This window comes from Oryctolagus cuniculus, chromosome 6 (assembly GCF_964237555.1).
Source record: "Oryctolagus cuniculus chromosome 6, mOryCun1.1, whole genome shotgun sequence".
In the NCBI taxonomy this organism is placed as follows: Eukaryota; Metazoa; Chordata; class Mammalia; order Lagomorpha; family Leporidae; genus Oryctolagus; species Oryctolagus cuniculus.
Window position 1 is genome coordinate 131,750,114 of NC_091437.1, and position 18,413 is coordinate 131,768,526.

Below are 18,413 nucleotides of genomic sequence, written 5' to 3' on the forward strand. Positions count from 1 at the left end.
GTAAGTACTCTCAGCTTTAAACAAGTCATTTCTAAAAGCTAGATAAACCAGACTTCACAGGGCTGGCTTTGTTTTATATTCTCAAAATCCAGCTAAGCTATGTGGAGCTATGACAACATTGGTAGAAGTTCTATAGTTACTGCCGCCAGAAAGGGGATGTTTGGTGGCAGAGGGAGGTCAGTAGGGAGTAAACTCTCAAAACACTAAATCCCAATAGAATGTTGTTTTAAAAAAGACTTTGTGCATATCATTTCTCTATGGTTTTCTGTGGGTGTTGTTGCTGATATGATTCTATAAGGAGGTGCTCCCCAAAATAGATTGAGGCAGAGCAATTTTGAGTTTGCTTCATGTCCAGTGGCCATTTGTAACAAGTCAGCAGGGACTTTTCATTCATTCATAGGTAAACATTGGTCAGTAAGATTTCCTATCACCTTACCTTTTTCTTTTCTGAAAATGTGTGTATAACTGAGAGAATAACAGATCAGTCACATGGTCTTGCTTCTATCACAGCTGTAGTCTGGGTTTCACAGACTGGCATTTCACATGGCATTAAGGCTCTCCTATCCATTCTCTTAAAAATTTGCTTCAATCTATTTGTTTTACTTTTACATTTCATTAAGTTCTTCAGGCTCCAGAGAAATAAGGAGAAAGATAGACGGGAGGTTTTTTTTCTCTCTCTCTCTCTTTTTTTTCTTTTTTAGCTTTTGGTCAAATAAGCTAAAATAACATTATCATTGATGAATCGACCTGTACTTTTAAATTGAAGGAATAAAGATATAAAAAGAACTGAGGCATATAAGTAACCTCTTTGATTCTTAATGGCATGCAGCAGATGGAATTTATTATTGACTTTTAAAAATAAAATTGCTCTGCATTATTATTTATTTATAGTTTTGCCTTTCAAAAGCAGTAATCACCATTATGAAGTTAATTTTTTCGCCATCACAAGAAACTATATGACAGCATCAGAATGTGTAATATAGTTTACCACTTAGTCATAAAGCTTAATGATGTTACAGGATATTATCTCTTGCAAGTTACTGATAAATTTATGAAGATATGATACAGCTAAAAGGTTGAGTATCTTTTCATTTGGGTAATTTCAAAGCAATTGCTGCACATCATAGGACAGTTTATTTATGAAATTCTCATTGCAGAAACAGAAGTGTTTCTAATTAGAAGTAAACAGTCTAATTTCATTTTTCCAGTTCAGCTCACAGAAACTGTGATACAATCATAATACATACAAAATTCCCATGAAAAAATTTAGGTGGCTGATTTCAACCCAAACAACTTGTCAATTTTAATCACAAATTCTAAAACTTTAAGTCATTGAGGAGGTTGATAACCAGCCACAATAAAATTTGATTTCTAATCAATGCCAAATATTTAACCAATGACATTTGCATCAGATTTGAGAGACATAAAATTATCTTCATCATTTAAAGAATACACAAGATAGAAAAATTCTCAGTATTAGTCATGAAGTTACAGATGCTATAAAAGTATATGAAGCCCTTTTTCAAAGTTAATGTTTTATGGGAGCATTTCACTTACTGGATAGCATTCTATTTTATAAAATCAGGGTAGCATTTCTATTTTATAAAAGCAGGAAATTTGGCATGGACAGGGTTCAGACCACTTTGGAATTTCAATGAAGCTCCTGGTTCAATTCTCTCCCTCTTCCTATTCTCCCTACCTCTCCTCCAAACCATCTATCCCTCCCCCAGCTGCTGCCTCTTTCCTCCTGTCTTCCCCTCCTTACTAGTGTGCCGCCTATGCTCCTGGCACTTGCACACTCAGGCCTCTTTTTGCACAAGTGGGTCTATTTTTTTCAACAGTGGTCACCATTGTGAAACTGAAGGGCAGCGATGAATATTTCATATGTAGCACTTAAGCCTCTTCATCTAGATTATGCATTTTGCTTCTTCGTACCCACCCACAGGCACTTAATAAGTGCTTATTGATTGTCTAGGAAGGTTGTATTATGACTGATTTTGAGAATTTTTATATCCTCTGCTGTTCTTAGTCCTATATTTCCTTGAGTCAGATACACCTATTTAAACATTTTAACTTTTTAAGATCTTGAAGTATCTTCTAAAAGTGGTGTATCCTTATTTAATTGACATGTTTTTTTTTTAAATATTTTTTCCTTGGTAGTGAATCTCACAATTTATGGTGTCTTAGATTTCATGAAATATAACAGCAGCAGCAGCTATTAAAAAAAGATACATCTGTGACTTTTATAATATGCAATTGCTCTGCATTCTAGATTCAAACTTTGTAATAGTATCCTTTTTTTCCTTTGTGGCCTATCCATGGCCAAGTTTGGTTTCTTTTCATTTATTTGCTCCACGTTGACTCCCTTGTTCTGTTCTTAGGTCAACTCTCTTAACTGAACACCCTTAAAAGTACTGACAGAATTTTATTAGTAATGTAATTACCAACATTCTACTGCATTGAAATGGAAATGGTACAATTTTTGAAACTGAAGACATTGATTGAACTTATGATCCTATTCCTTTAAATTAAATTAAATGTATTTAGCAATCCAATAATTATCCTCAGAGCTTCAAATTAAGCATCTAACTAATAGGTATAAATGAATAATTTATTTTTGATAGTTTTATTAGGACAATTTGTAAATAATATTGTATCAATAGAAATAATGAAAATGAAATATATATGAGAACACTTTTTAAACCACTGTATAATTATGAATGCCAAGGTTCAATATTGAGTAGAACATTATTACATAGGTTTATATGAGTAGAAAGTTGAGAAGAAAGAAAATTATATAATTCATTCCAAACTAGAGTCAATTCTGCATTTTTAATTATCATTGGAAATAATTGTATGATCCACTAACTATGTGAATTAAAAAGAGAACCATGCAGCTTATATTGCAGTAACGTCCTACATGTCAGAGCCCCATCTATTCCAAATCCCTGTGCGGAATGCATGCCAGTCTTTTGAAGAGCTGTATCCTTCATTGAATTTGCAAGCTGCAGCCCACAGCACCTCTGTGACATTAAAAATGAAAGAGGTTGCTTCGATTCTCCAATTCCTCCCCAATCTTTGTTCTTTCCATTTAAGAGGTAAATAAGCACATTTAACAGTAGATGTTACATCCCTACTATATCTCAGAACCAGGCGGATACTTGCGGGTTAGTATGCTAAGCTAAAGTTTGTGATGAGTCAGCATGATTATATGCAAACGGTTGTGTCCAGCTCCTCACTTTTAGAGGGGAAACAGTTGGGGGGAGGGGGTGTGTGCCAGCAATTAGTGTTTTTCATGTGCTTATTTTAGTTGTTTAGTAGTTGTGACTCTAAAATTTTCATATTTAATACTATACGATTTCCAATCTATTCTTCACAATAGCAAATACTTTAGGCTTATTTGATATTAGGTACTAGGAATGCTTTACATATATTAACTCACTCTCAATATGAAATTATTAAATGCTTTACATGTATTTATATGTATAAATTTAAATATATAAATGTTATATTTAAATATTATATGTAAATATAAAATATGTGTGTGTACATTTACATGTAGTAAGTATTAAGATACTAAGTATGTGTATTAACTCATTAACCTGTTGGCACATTTTAGCACAACAATGTATTTTTTTTACTTGAAAGTCAGAGTTACACAGAGAGAAGGAGAGGCAGAAAGAGAGAGAGAGAGAGGTCTTCCATCCACTGGTTCACTCTAATTGGCTGCAACAGCCAGAGCTGCACTGATCCAAAGCCAGGAGTCAGGAGCTTCTTCTGGGCCTCCCATGTGGGTGCAGGGGCCCAAGGACTTGGGCCATGTTCTACTGCTTTCCCAGGCCATAGCAGAGAGCTGGATCAGAAGTGGAGCATCTAGGACTCGAACTAGCACCCGTATGGGATGCTGGCACTGCAGACAACAGCTGTACCCGCAACGTCACAGCACCAGCCCCTACAACAATTCATACATTAAGCTGTATTTGATTTTAATTAATGGCAGCACCATTTTCTAGTTATTCAGTTCAGAAACATCTAAGCAGCCTAGATACCCTATTGACTCTATTCTCAGAACAAATGCAAAATCTGTCCAGCTGTTACCACCTGCACACCTTCCTCCCTGATCCAACACCATCACCCTCTGACTGCTTTGTGGCAGGAGCAGTCTAGCTGATCTCCCTGCTGCCTCCACCCCTTCCTCCCACTCCCAACACACATTTTCAGAAAGGCAGCTGGAGAAATATGATTAAAACGTGAATATCTTTATACCATCTTTGACCAAACCCTTTCAAGGGTTCCCATTTTATATCAGAGAAAAAGCTAAGTTCCCAAGGCGCTACCTGATCAGTCCCCACCAGACCTACACCCACACCTTATTTCCTGTAACGCCCCCTCATGGCCTCTCCAAACACAGGCCCTGTACTGTTCCTTGAACACAGTCCAGACGTGCTTCTTGCTCAAGTCCTTTACAGTTCTCAGTCCCTGCAACTGGAAGGCTCTTCCCTTAGAGATCCATGTGTCCAGCTCCTCCACTTTCTTGAGGTCTTTTAGAAGTTGCTTTTTCAGCGAGACCTTTACTAACTGCCCCATCTAAAATTTCAAAACCCTAGTCCCTGAACAATTCACAAACTCTTCTCTGCTTTATTTCTTCCCCTGTTAGCACTCATCACTGTATGTGTGGGGGTATTTGTCTTGCTTACTGGAACACAAAGTTTATGAAGAAGGAATTTTTATCTTTTTTTTTTTCTATCACTTGTACCCAGACCAGGGCCTGGTGTGGAGAGTATGTATTCAATCAATATGTGTTGCATATATTCTCAGATCAAGCCCATTCATGAGACACAAGTATTGCCCTGATTTACAGATAAGGTTATTAAAGAACAGAGTGATTAAGAAATTTGTTCAAGGGCAAACCAACTAAGCAATTACCAGAGCCAGAATTGAAACCCAAGATCCTGACTCCAGAGTTAGTGTTGCAATCACTTATGATAAGGATTATCTGCTTAAGTGACCAAATATATTAACTGGGAGAAGAAGGGATAAGGAATAGATTCATCTGTCTTCTGAGATTTGCTTCCATATGCTTTCCTACCAATTGCAAGAAAAAAATTGAAGATTGTTTTGCTTACACAGCACAGTCAAACAACAAAGCTGAGAACAATGTAAAACGCAAATGACCCTAATCCCACCCATGTTGACATTCAAATGGTATTGATAAAGTAACATATATATGTTGGTTAACAGTTAATACTAAAGAAAAATACTAAATGAAAAACATTAACTGAACCCCTAGTATGTTCTATAATATGCAGCCACTGGGACCACATCTTTGATAATATACGTGGAGTTTAGTGAGAGACAGATACATTCATAATTAAAATGATGCATCTTTTAAGTGTTAATAGGTTCAGGGACAACTCTATATTGGAATTTAGAAAAGAAATGCTAGATAGATATTTCCTGTCAGCTGAAATCTGGGCATTGGAGAGTGACTGGGGTGGGGTGGGGCGGTAAATAATACAAAGATATTAAAAGGCTAATATGTGGAGAAAGTGTTGGCAAGAAGAGATAGAGAGATGGGAGAAAGTGAGATGAAATGAGACTTGCTTAGAGAATGGGACTAACAAAGGGAGAGGATTTTTAAAATAGCATTTCATATGCTATAGAATAGAAATGACAAGCAAATCCATTATTGGAAGAATGTACTGTTTAACCTGTAAAAGGATATCATTATTTATCCAAATGGAACATACAGAAAATTGTCAAGTTCATTTCTCCAAAATTACCTCAATTTAGTCTTCCATATGATTCAAGTTTCAAGGTGCTGACAAACCAGAGCATGAAATTTTTTTCCAAATTGTTATTTTTTGCTAATGTATTAGGCCAAGTCCAATTTCCTGCTCTTAATAGCACAACCAAAAATTGCCATTTATCCTGGATCTATTTAGTGGTTTTCATTCTCATATTCGTTCCCTTCCCCACCTTCTCCTTCTGGAAAGTCATAGATTCAAGTGATCATTTCCCTGATTTGACAAGGTCACTCTGAGCTTCTTGGCATCCAAACCATTGTCAGTCTGATTTAGCTTAGTGACAGACTGTGCAGTCACTTGGGCTCTTTGTTAAGAGGATAGTACCCATATATTGTGGTCATTCCATCAATAAAAAAGTAAAGAAGCGTAGGAAGTTTAGATAATAAATGCTAATGAGAAAATAATAATGTGATCACCTGAGACTGGAGCACAGTACGGCAGTAGTATAAGTAGGGGTCACCTCTGAGAGGATATCATTAGCGTGGAAACTCAGATGATGAGAAGAGAGCCACACAAGGATCCAGGAAAATAGCTAACCAGGTAGAAAAAAAGGCATAGAGTTGGAAATGATTTGCTTTGTTTAAGGAACAGAAAGAATACCAGATTGACTGGACAGAGTGGTAGGAGTACAAAACAGTATGAAACCGATGTGGCTGGATGTGCACTCAACACTGACCTTTGTATACGCCTAAGAACACTAGAAATGTTGTTCTTTAGGTGTGTCCCAAATGTAAATCTACTATTATTTAACATAGAAAATAGCTTGAATTTGTTGTACAATGCATAATTTTAAAAACATTTAACATACATTCTAATTTTATTCAAGATTATATAACATCCTTTTAGGGAACACACAGGGCTAAGATTATTTCTATTTTATAGAAAAGGAAACCATGACAGATAAATGACTTGCGTAAAAGACCTTAGAAAGACCTATAACCCACTCACCTTCTCCCTTTACTATACGCACACAAACATTGTTTTCTCCCCTTGCTTAATCAAAATTGTCAGAAAGTCGAAGTGTCTTTTAGCTTGGATTGGATATGAATTCATGACTTTGCTATGACTAAGAGCTTGTTATTATTTTAAAACAGGAAAACAAAAAACTGCCACAATTATTGAAAGTTCATTATAACAATATGTCGTTCCCCCTCTTCGCAGAGGAACGACACTAGACCCTGCGCTGTTCTTTTGTCTGCTCGGCCCTTCCCGGGTTTGCTGCTGGTCCTTCCCAGGTTGGCTGCCATCCCTCCACCTCCGTGGAGGGGTGGCTCCCCCTGCCACTTTCCCCACTTCCGCGGGGGAGCGGCACACCGCCGGCCGGCTCTCTCGGGGGCTGCTCAGATGTTATCCGGATGTTCCCCTTAGATGTTCCTGGTGCATGTTGTCTCTTTCCTCCTTTATAGTCCTCTTCCACCAATCCCAACTCGGCTGCCCACACGCCGAGTACGCTGCTCTCCTCCAATCAGGAGCAGGATCAGCTCCTGCAGGTTATTGGTTGAACTGGAGGCAGCTGTGTAGAAGTTGTTTACTCCTCTCCCAGCACCATATTGTGGGAGAGCAGATGCATAGAATAAGTCTTAATTCCAGTAACTTAGTCTAGTCCGAGTTGCTCCCCACAACAATATATGTATGTAGAGCATGAGTCCACACACACTCTGTTCAGCCACATCTTTGATTCTGCTAGATGGTTAGTTTATTCATCATAGGATGCACACTGTCACACTGAAGCTTTAGGTGATCTATGGGCATTACATGATGTTCACTGTAAGATTTAAGTGGAACGTGAATTTGAGGAGACCGGAACAGGTTAGGTCACGTAGGAGATGCTGAGAACTTGAATTAGGGCAATGATACTTTGGGTCTCAGCTCAGCCACCTAAGTCATGAAGGTCCCTTTGACCTATCTGACCCATAATGCTACCCCAGCTCATTGAAATGATGCCAAATAAGTGAGTGATAATTAAGTGTTTATTTAACATGAAAAGATATTAGATTATTTGCAAAAATTTGTAGACATTCCAGTTATATTTGATTCATACTTTTCCCTTAAATATGCTTAAAATTTTTCCTTTAATTTTTTATCTTTTCAAAAATTAATTCACCTGTTTAAGAACTTTTTAAAAATTATTTTGTATTAAGAACTACCATGTTGTTCTGTTGTGCATTGTATATGTGTTTATGTATGTGTGTGTATTGTAGCATAGATTCTTATGAGAAGAAAAAAGAAACAATTTTAAATTATCTGGATATACTAGAAATATCCCAGTGCTGGGGCTAGTCTTTGGTACAGTGGTTAACATGCCACTTGGAATATTCTCATTCAATATCATAGCCTAGGTTTGAGTCCTGCTTCCACTTCCAATTTCAGCTTCCTGCTAATGTGAATTTTAGGAACCATCATGTGATGGCACAAGTGCTTGGTTCCCTGCCACCCGCCTGGAAGACACAAATGGCTTCAAGCTTGGCCTAGCCTAGGCATTTGGGAAGTGAACCAGCAAATGGAATGTCTCTGTCTTTGTCTATGTCTCTCTGTCTTCTAATCAAAATAAAATAATAGTAATGATAAAATTTTAAAAAGAAATATCCAATACTGAAACTATGAAACTTTTTAGAGGAAAATCAGGTTATATTGCTAACTATATATTCTTCCTTTTAAAAAATTTAATGAAAGATTATATAAAGGTTTATTATTTACTGTCTCAATGTATTAACTAAAAAAACCTGCATTTTTAGATAATAAACAAGATATTTTTGGAATTTATACTTGTTAAAAAACTAATATTTCCTATTTACTTTTAAAATAACCTTAGCTATATTAATATGTATATATAAGCACATTATATAATGTCCAATTAGATAAATATATTGATGTCTTGAGCATTTAACACTTCTTTGTGGTTACTATTAGAATTTGCCAGCAAAAATAGTAGAAAGGAGTATTCTTTTATAGTGGAAACAATAAATTATGATAGGATAAAAAAACTGCTTTTCGAAAATTAAATTGAAAAGTTGAAATGCCAGGTAAAACAGTGGAAAAGTGAGATATTTTGTATTTGTGTTTCTCGACCCTACCGTGTATGACTAATTACTCTTCAGTCAGTGTAATAGACTGATGATACTGATGTCACCGTCATATGAAAAAAAAATTAAGCTATGCAGATACTTTTAGGGCATCTTCTTTTAACTTCTTCCCTATAGACAATGGACAATTACGCTGATATTTAATTCTTCCATTTCTAGCAGGTTGCTTAGTTACTGCCTTTTCAGAAATGATTAAGATCTCATGCCACTTAGTAAAAAAGAAAACCAACCTAAAGACCACTATTGTTGGTGGGATTCATGGTTAAAAAAATTAAAAGATTCTGGGGTGAGTCTTAAAGGTTTTGCCCTGAGAGTATGGGTAAAGGAAGAGGTAGAGGTTGGAGGCACAGGGTATCCACCAGTCATCACTTCTGAACATCTTATTTTACTTACAAGCTTTCCTATACTTACTTTTACAATGAGTGATTTTTTTAAAAGATTTATTTATTTATTTGAAAGTCAGAGTTATACAGAGAGAGGAGAGGCAGAGAGAGAGATCTTCCATCTATTGGTTCACTCCCCAGATGGCCACAACAGCCGGAGCTGAGCCGATCCGAAGGCAGGAGCCAGGAGCTTCTTCCGGGTCTCCCATGTGGGTGCAGGGGCCCAAGGACTTGGGCCATCTTCTACTGCTATCTTGGCCATAGTAGAGAGCTGGATCAGAAGTGGAGCAGCCAGGTCTCAAACCAGCACCCATATGGGATGCCAGCGCTTCAGGCCAGGGTGTTAACCCGCTGCGCCACAGGGTCGGCCCCTACACTGAGTGATTTATTACATGGAATTCCCACTTGGACTCCTACCCTTTCTTCTTTCTCCCTGCCCTTTCCATTCCTTATGCATTCTGCCGCCTACTTACCTTTCTAAAACATTGAACTCACTGGTTCCCTATTTTAAAAATCCACAAAAAGTTCTTACTGCCTGCTACATGCAGTCCAACTCCTCATCGTGGCACACACACAATCTTTCATGGTTTCTTTTTTTTAAAAAAAAATATTTATTTATTTTATTTGAAAGTCAGTTACACAGAGAGAAAAGGAGAGGCAGAGAGAGAGAGAGGACTTCCATCCACTGGTTCACTCCCCAGTTGGCCAGAATGGCTAGAGCTTTCCGGGTCTCCCGCGTGCGTGTGGGAGCAGCTGGGACCTGAACCGGCACCCATATGGAATGCCAGCACTGCAGGTGGCGGCTTTACCTGCTGTGTCACAATGCCAGCCCATCATGGTTTCTAATCATCCCCTTAGCACTATGTCCTCGTCACAAAGAGCTGGGGATATTAGGAATGCCTTTTCATTAGATTATTGCAAGTGTCCAATAAGAAAATAGACTACTTTATAATAACTAGTATTTATTGACCTCCTAGCATCTCACCAGATCCCAGGAACCAGGTTGGCTGTTCATATTTCTCTCATTTAATCTTCATACACCTTCATGAGGTGTAACTGCTTTTATAAACTCTGTTCTAAAAATAAACAATAACCACCACCAGATTTTGAAATATCACACAATTTGCCTAAGGTCATACATAGAAATAGAGTTCTTATTTTACCTATACAACTTCAAAATCAATGCTTTTATAAAATTTACTGCTGTATGGCACATTGCCAGATGTACAGTCCCACTTGATTAAATATTTTAAAAATTCATCCCTATTTTAAAAAAAAACTTACAGTCTATGGAAATTGGTTTGTCTGTCCCCATTTGCCCACCAAGGTTGACTTTTTCTGGATAACCTAGTCACCTCTGCCACCCTCCTCCATTTTCAAACTAACCACTCTATAGTGTATGAAGAGACTTATTTCTCTAATGACCCTCATCTGTTGGCAATTCTTCAGGTGCAGACACAACATTTTCATTGTTGTTTTATCTTCAGAGCTCAATATTCTGTGCAACACTCAACATTTGTTGAACAATTGAAGATATAAAACAGATTCTATGGAGAATTTTAAAGTGTGTGGAGCTCTCCCTTTTCTCAAAAATTCTGAATTTCTACTTCTTTTTATTGTTGAACTGGACTAACCTGTCAGCTAACACTCGGCTAGTTCATTGTGAAAGAGCACAGGCAGACGCAAGAGGGTCACAAGGATGAAGAACACAAAACTCGCCCTCTCTTACGTCATTGCTGCATTCATCTTTGCCCACCATAAAAATGAAGGATTTCTTACCAAATGAGAAGATGCGTTTGAAAGAGGGAAGAAGCATTTAGAAGTGGTGAAATAAAACAGACATTTAGAAGTTGTGAAATAAAAATTAAATTTTCTTTACAAATACTAGTTGTGGTAAATATACTAAGACTCAAGTCTGTTTGTTTTTTTCCCTGAGCCATTTCATGATATTTTGCAAACACAGTCAAACCTACATTCTCAGCATTTCTGAGAAGTTGGTGCATGAGAAAACACTTGTAAATTCTAACATCTGAGAATTTAACGGAGATCAAGTGATAAGCACATGGTCACCAGATGAGCCAGAGAAAGCTCCAGGAATAGAACATGGATCTTCTGACTACTACTCCAGGGTCCTAGTCATCCAGTGTTCCCTGAAGAAAAATTTGGTAAAAATAGAAGATGGTACAGTTGACAGGCAAATTGCTTGTGTGATTCTATTTTTCCATGTTTAATAATGTAATTTTAAAGCTTATAAATGCGTATGTCTAATGGCCATTGTATAATATTATATCGAAAGTACAAGTAAATAAATTCTTCTGCAGTTTACATTATCCCCTCAATACAGAAATCCCACATTTACCACCACAAAAGAATTTAATATAGAACAAATCACATAAATGTTCATTATTGATCATTATTCTGCTAAGAAAAGAGAAAATATTATTTTTAATTAATCACTTTTGTTGTTGTTGTTGTTGTTGTTGTTGTTGTTAGCCTGTGGTGGTGAGATCCTCCTTCCCTGAGTCAGAATCTACAACTATAAGGTCAAAAGTGGAGGAAAACATTAATAATGCAGGGCAGAATTACTATCAATGTGATCTTAAATGTAGTGTGATATATTTATAATTTGCAATCCCAATCATTAGCAAGAGAAACCACTGCCTTTGTGAATTTAAAGATGAACATTAAAAGCTCACACATTTAACCTCCTTGTCTCCTCTTTACACAGTTGGTGACTTAGCAGAGGTAAACAGAATGCAACAACAGACATGTCATCTCACCTTTCATTTCTTCACTTGCTATGTGGGGACAGTATTACTTTCCTTTCCCTATAACATTGTTGCAAAAATTAATGACACTAGCATAAACATGGGGTTAGCCTATAGACTCTTGGAACTGGAAAAGATCTTCATAATATGGAATCTAACCTCACTGTTTTCAGCTAAGAAAACTGAGGCATAAAATGGTAAACACTGTGCCCAAGATTGTTTGGCAGTAACACCTAAGACTAGAAACCAGGACTTTTGTGTAGGTGTACTTTTTGTTCTGCTGCTGTGGTGGTGGTGGTGGTTTTGTTTTTGTTTTACTCCTTCACTTGGTGGACTCAATAGAACTGATGTGCACATGTAAGGGATAAAAAGATCATAGAATGTGACCTGGAAGAGGAAGGACGTGGTTTACAAATATAAGATGAGAAAATAAAAGGGGAAGGTACGTGGGAGAACATTTATTCTATTTATAGAATGCCAATCCTGGATTAGAAAGTGAAAAACTTTGTATTACCCAAACTTGTATTACAGTTAAATATCTACTATGGATATTGTTTAAATGTATAAAATTATCAAAAATAACATTTCTGAGACAGGTGTTGTGGTGCAACAGGGTAGGCTGTACTTGCAATGCCCATTTCCCACATCAGAGAGCCAGTTCATGTCCCAGCTACTCTGCTTCTGATCTAACTCTCTGCTAATATGCCTGGGAAGCAGCAGGTGGTAACTCAAGTACTTGAGTCCTTGCCACCCACATGGAGACCTGGTTGGAGTTCCTGGTTCCTGTCTTTTCCCTGGCCCAGCCTCGGCTGTTGCAGCCATTTGGGCAGCAGACCAGTGGATAGAAACTTTATCTCCCTTTTTCTTTCCCTCCTCCCCTCCCTTTTTCCTCCTAATCTGTCACTCTGTTTTTCAAATAAATAAATGAATAATGATTTAAAAAAAAAATTCTTGGCTTTCCCTGTTTCTAAATCCCTTCTAATTCTAGGACTCGGCAGCTTTCAACAGTGAGCACTGAAACCCTGCTTTATGCTGAGTGGCCGTCTGCGAGGGGTGGGAGCAGAGCGTGGAGAAGCTTAAAGAACTGGGTGGGGTGGGAAAGAGGTGAAGAGCAGTTATCTGGCCTGGGATTTGGAGGAGAAGTAATTATAGACTAACTGTGTCAAATGCTGGTTCACTGTGAAAGGAAGGAAGATCAATGTGGGTGGTGAGAGATGAAGACAGAAAGGAGAACGGGATTGTGGAAGGGCTTGAGGCACTGTGCATTGGAGTAAAGGCTCACTTAACACTTGATGTCCTGTTCATTACTAAGATTGCTTACATCTTGCTTCTGCTTTTATTCTCTGGATTTCCACATCTTTATAAATAAAATATAGGTAAATACAAATACAACATATAATATACAGATACATATAAATATTACCATCTGTAGCTTTATAAAATCTCACAATTTTGTCATGATTCTTGCTAAAATTAAATGAGGATGTTAACTAGTTGTTGTTTTGCCTGTGCATGGATGGAACACCAAACCAAGAAGAAACATTTGGGCAGATGTTGACCTAAGTGGTAAAGATACTTACACCCCATATCTAGCAGAATTCCTGGATTGGATACCTGGCTCCTACTCTTAGCTTCAGCTTCCCATTAATGCAGACGCTGGGAGGCAGCAGTGATGGCTCAAGTGGTTGAGTTCCTAACACTCACATGGTAACCTTGGATTGAAGTCCCAGTTTCTGGCTTTGAAGGGATCTCTCCATCTTTCCATCTGTCTGTCTGTCTGAGTCTCTCAAATACATAAATTAAAAAGCAAACTAAAGCCTTCAGAAATATTCACCTTTCAATCATTTATGAATTTTACTTTCCATTTATCTATTTACATACGAATCTTTTGTATACAAAACAAACTATTAATATTTTTGTTGGTTTAATTTTTAGTTATAAATTGAATTGCAGAAGGTAGAGTATTTTATGGATGCGAGTCTAGATTGAGAGCATTTCATAAACATATAACATGACAATACTTCAAAAAGGTTTTGGCAAAATGAAATTAACACAAATTTATTTTGATGCAAAACATTTTGAAATCCATGCATAGACTTTTCATAACTACATCTTCCATGAAATTTGAAGACCCTTCATATGCATGAATTTCAATAATTTTTGCACCAATAACTTTGTACCAATAAGCTAATTTCAATGTTTCATGAATTTTTGAAATATCTAGTATGTTTTTATTGCACTCTATAGTATTTATTCATTTAAATCATTTAAGAACTATTTTTGGATGGCTACTATGTGCCATTCATGAACTAGATCATGTCAGTCTAGTGAAAAAGATTTGATCCCAATAAGAACACATAAATGTTCGATGATCTTCAACACAGTTTACTTGGAGAATATACTGTTAAGGTAGTGCCTTAATTATCAACTGAAAGATCTCATCATTAAAGCATTAGTCCTGTATTCTGAGGAAATTAGTATTAGAGTATTTACTACAGCGTCTTATCTATTAGATCCTTCATCAGGATTCCTTGAAAAAGAAAAAACAAATGCTAGACACTTAATTTGCAAATTGAAGTAAAATCAGAGGACCTAAGAATGTTTCAGTTCATATCCAAGACAAGAAGAGAAAAAAAAGGTGTATATTTGTATGCATTAATGAAATGTTATTTATATGTTCCCAACACTTAAATAAGAATTGAGGAAGAAAGAACATTTCCTAGGAGATTTAGAATGGAAACAGATACAACAGGATCCAATTAGACCTATCTTTCAGACTTTAATAAAAGGTTTGGGGAGGAAAATAGTGCTGTTCATGCTTTATATGAAAACAGACATTACCTTCAAGATGTAACACAAGTAAATACCTAGTTTAAATGTCATCACATACTGGAGTGATGCACTACATAAAATGTTTTCTGTGTCTTTTATCTTTTTATCTTTAAATGGATACATTTTGTAAATCTGCTATGTCTTTCATTCTGAACTTTTTCTTAAAACTCCACTTTGTTTCTTAGCCATCTTAATCCATCTAATTCCTTGGCCTAATTCTAGTGGTTTTCAACAAATAATTTCTGGCTAAATGCAATCAAATATTGGAAAATAGTAGAAATTATCAATTTTAAAAAACTACTATCTAAGAAAAGATAGGTTATCCTTGTCAGTTAATGCTTATTCTGTATTGGTCTTGAATCTGGTTTAGGTTACATACTGAGTGAAGTATATATATATATATATATATATATATATATACACACACTCCTGGCTTCAAATCAGCCCGGCTCCAGCCATTGCGGCCATTTGGGAGTGAACGAGTGGGTGGAAGACCCCTCCTCCCCCCCCCCCCGCCACTGCCTCTGTAACTCGCTTTCAAATAAATAAATCTTTAAAATATAAATAAATAAATAATACACATACATATACACATATGCATTTACAGATGCTCTTAAAAAGGGGGGGATATTTTATATACTGCTTTCTTTTTTCATTGAATTTTTTCTGTGTTTTGTCAAGTTCAATGTAATTATGCAGTCTAGAGTGCAATTTTTACTTATTCTTATATATTACTCCTATGATTCAAAAAACTATATAATAGTAAACATGGCAAAATTATTTCCTTACTCTACTCTTCTATTACCATACGGCTGTTTTACAAATAAGCCTGCAAAAGCAATTGACTTTCAAACTGTTTCCTTCAATTATTTTGCTTTGGTCCTGGTATCTGCCAGTTCCACCTTCTTATCTTACTTTCCATATCATTAAACTAAGACATACATTTCTGAAACAAATATATTCATCGTCTCATAGGAGTGACATCTGAGAAAAATCCAGCTCCAAAGAAAAGGGAAAAAGAGCAAAGTGTGGAACAATGTTGGGCTCATTGCCTAATTTATTTTCGGCCCTGATCACTGGGCCAGCACTTGGTTTGTTTTGAAAGCTAACTCTAAGTTACTATATGCTGATGGAATTTATTATAAGGAGATGAATAATTTACAAGTTATGGTCTCAACCTGTAATTGCAGACTTCATGTCCATATAAATCACCTGCTGCATTCACAAAGTCAGTCAAAAGAAAATTTAGAATATACTGTGCTGCTTGGTATTGTCCCAGACTTCCCTCTGCAGTGTTTTGTATGCCCCAAAGTATCAGCATTAATCTGGAGATTCTTTACAAACTGCAGAAGCCTACTCCAAAAAAAAAAAAAAAAAAAGGAAATATATATGTGTGTGTGTGTGTGTGTATGCATATATATATGTGTGTGTATATCCGATATATATATCAGAGTCCCATGAATTCAATATCAGTAGTTTCTTGAAGGTTTACTCTCTGACTAAATCTCATTCTTTATATAAAAATATATTTATTACTGATGATATACACAAAAGACATGTAATTCATATAGGATTTATATGAGTTAACAAGCTCCTTTAGTGTTTTTTTTTTTTTTAAGATTTTTTCCTTTATTTCAAAATCAGAGTTACAGAGAGAGGAGAGAGGCAGAGACAGAGAGATCTTCCATTCGCTGGTTCACTTTCCAAATGGCCACAATGGCCTGAGCTTAGCCAGGCTGAAGCCAAGAACCTAGAACTTCACCCAGGCCTCCCATGTGGGTAGCAGGGGCCTCTTCTGCCACTTTCCCAGACACTTTTGCAGGAAGCTGGATTGGAAGTAGAATAACCAGGACTTGAACCAGTGCCCAGATGGGGTGCCAGCATTGCAGGCAACGGCTTAACCTGCTGTGCCATAACACCCTTAGTTTCTTAATATCCACTTAAGATTGTTGATTTGGAACCTTTTTGTATTGTACAATGTTATTACCTGAATCCCTATGATGAGCTACCAAGAATCCTCTTGGACGGGTTGAAATAAGGTAAAAGATATTTGTATTTATAGTTTGTGAGTCATTATAATTTGAAAGAGAAGTTAAAATATGGATAAGAAAATCTTCCAGGGCCAGCTCTGTGGTGCAGCAGGTTAACACCCTGGCCTGAAGCGCTGGCATCCCATATGGGCACCAGTTCTAGTCCCGGCTGCTCCACTTCTGGTCCAGCTCTCTGCTGTGGCCTGGGAAAGCAGTAGAAGATGGTCCAAGTCCTTGGGCCCCTGCACCCACATGGGAGACCCAGAAGAAACTCCTGGCTCCTAGCTTCAGATTGGCGCAGCTCTGGCTGTTGCGGCCAATTGGGGAGTGAACCATCGGATGCAAGACCTCTCTCTCTCTCTGCCTCTCCTCTTTCTGTGTAACTCTGACTTTCAAATAAACATATAAATCTTAAAAAAAAAAAAAAGAAAATCTTCCAAAAACTCATGCTTCCTTTCAGTGGCCTACTTACTTATGTGGTTTGCACTGTACAGAAGGGAAAAGCTGTAGCTTATTTACAGGGGAATATATAAATGAGCAAAGAGCTGAAAAGTTAGTTTTAGAAGAAAAGCAAAGGGGCCAGCATTGTAGGGTAGTGGGTAAAGTCGCCGTCTGCGGATGCTGGCATCCTATGTGGGCACAGGTTTGAGTCCTGGCAACTCCACTTTCAGTTGAGCTCCCTGCTGATGTGCCTGGGAAGGCAGTTGAGGATGGTCCAAGTGCTTGGGCCCCTGCACTGACGTGGGAGACCTGGAGGAAGCTCATGCCTCCTGGCTTCAGAAGGGCCCTACTTCAGCCGTTAACAGCCATTTGGGGAGTTACCCAGCGGCTGGAAGATGTCTGTCTGTCTCTCTCTCTCTCTCTTTGTGTGTGTGTGCGTGTGTGTGTGTATGTGTGTGTGTTTGTGTCCCTCTCTAACTCTGCCTTTCAAATAAATAAAATCTTAAAGAAAAGAAGAAATGTAAAGTAATTAAAATATTGTGACTTTGAGTAAATAGTTTACAAAATTGGCAATAGTAACAATAGCATATACCTTCAAAATTATTTATTTAGACTTCCACTTCCACTGGGGAGGAGTCAGGGCTGCTGTTATGAGTCACTTCAGGTTTGTTGATATTGGTATCAACTTGACAGATCCTATGTTTAGAGGAATTTATAGGGGGTTCAAAAGCACCAAGATAACTTACAGGATGTAAGAGAGAGAGAGCTGTTCAGACTGGTGTTGAGAAGTTTACGATTACAGGTGGAAATCTACAAACAGTAAATATGCACTGCATTTGGCACAAATGATATGTTTTTCAGTACAGTTGGTTGCCATCCTATAAGATGTGATGAATTTGAAAAGAATATCCCTGATCTTTACTTAATGGAGTTGTTAAATCTTGCTGAAAATGTTAAGGGAAAAGTTGTAGCAATAGGTGAATGTGGACTTGATTTTGACTGACTGCAGTTTTGTCCCGAAGAGACTCAGCTTAAATTTTCATTGGTATTTCTTACATTGCAAAATCCA

General features: G+C 37.2%; 1 protein-coding gene and 1 pseudogene across 5 annotated transcripts in view; both read left to right on the forward strand.

The window, feature by feature from the left end:
• The window catches only part of OXR1 (oxidation resistance 1), an 825,596-nt gene that overhangs the window by 662,167 nt on the left and 145,016 nt on the right, over positions 1 to 18,413 (forward strand). The window lies entirely within an intron of this gene.
• Positions 4 to 18,413, forward strand: part of LOC100345668 (deoxyribonuclease TATDN1-like) — a 29,641-nt pseudogene continuing 11,231 nt past the window's right edge.